Genomic DNA, 1,256 nt, shown 5'->3' on the forward strand with positions numbered 1-1,256 from the left:
GCTTTCAGTGGGAGGAGACGTTCCCGTCGACGACGAGGCGCCTATGGTGACTTCGTAAATCTCAAGATGATATGGCGGCTCAGTCTCTCGGAGATGCTCATAGAGGTAGTGTGTGTATGCGTTTATAGAGATGAGTGTATGTGCATGTATATGAAGTATGAACGCTTGTGTCTGTACTGATGCTCAAAAAAAAGTAGACTGCTTACAGTAGCAGCAACGTCTTTATTTTTCACGGAAGTACAAAATACAATTACACGGATACGAAGTAAAATTGCTAAGACTAACGAAACCAAGGGCCATAGCCCAAACTAAAAGTGATCATCTGAGCAGAAATGCAGATTATTTAGCTAGCTCTGGTGCCAAATTCATTCGATCTTCAGTCAATTCTCCCTGCGTTGCAGCCTGAGCGCGAAGGCCTGCAGCGAGAGGAGCACCTTCTTGAGCCGCTCTCTGGCTTTGGCGTCGATGAGGTTCCCCTCGCCGTCCAACTTGGGCGGGTCCTCATACGCCCTGATGTGGAGCTCCGGCTTATTGATGAAGTGCAGGTCCAGATATATCCCGATCTCGCGCAGGTGGAGTGACGCCCTGCCCCCACCAAAGTCGCCCCCGGCGCATACGATCGCCGCTGCCTTGTCGGCCCAGCATTTGTGCGTGCCCCTGGAAGCCGTCGCCGCCGTCCGTCTCCAAGTCTGGGTTGGCCATGGGCAGTCCAGAGATGTCGATATGGTCGATGCGCAGCCCCGGGATGGACTCCTCGCACATCTCCTCGGCTACAGAACGCATGCAAGGCGCGGTCAGCACTCAGCTGGGCGCGTAACCACATGCAAAATGAAATGTGTGTACGTACCCGCACGGATGAGGCCGACGTGCCAAGAGTTGCTGCGGAGGGAGCCGGAGATGGCGGCCACACGGAGGATGGGCTTTGCCGTCGTCGACGCCGTCACGGATCCCATGCTTCGATCTTGATGGTTGCCGTGACAACCTGTGAGTGAGTGGTTGTTCGGTTTACTGACGTGATATGGAGCTCGATTAGTGACTGGTGTCCGGTCATGGAAGCGGAGACGGCTTAAATAGAGGACCAAAGTTGATCTCAGCCAGGTCATTGTGAACGTCAGAGTTGCTGGCGTGACCGTTTTGTCCCGTTGAACAACAGAGTGAGTCATTTGATCCACTACCGTTAGTGGAAAGATATGAGATCGTCATCGATGGCATCATTTCCTGATCTATTTCTAGTTGCCTAATCTAGTACTAACAAT

The 1,256-nt window shown here is 52.7% G+C and overlaps 1 pseudogene; it reads right to left on the reverse strand.

Moving 5' to 3' along the window:
• Positions 1-259: 259 nt before the first annotated feature.
• LOC119273509 lies at positions 260-1,002 on the reverse strand (annotated as a pseudogene).
• Between the last annotated feature and the right edge of the window lie 254 nt (positions 1,003-1,256).

The sequence above is a fragment of the Triticum dicoccoides genome, chromosome 3A, assembly GCF_002162155.2.
Source record: "Triticum dicoccoides isolate Atlit2015 ecotype Zavitan chromosome 3A, WEW_v2.0, whole genome shotgun sequence".
Lineage (NCBI taxonomy): Eukaryota > Viridiplantae > Streptophyta > Magnoliopsida > Poales > Poaceae > Triticum > Triticum dicoccoides.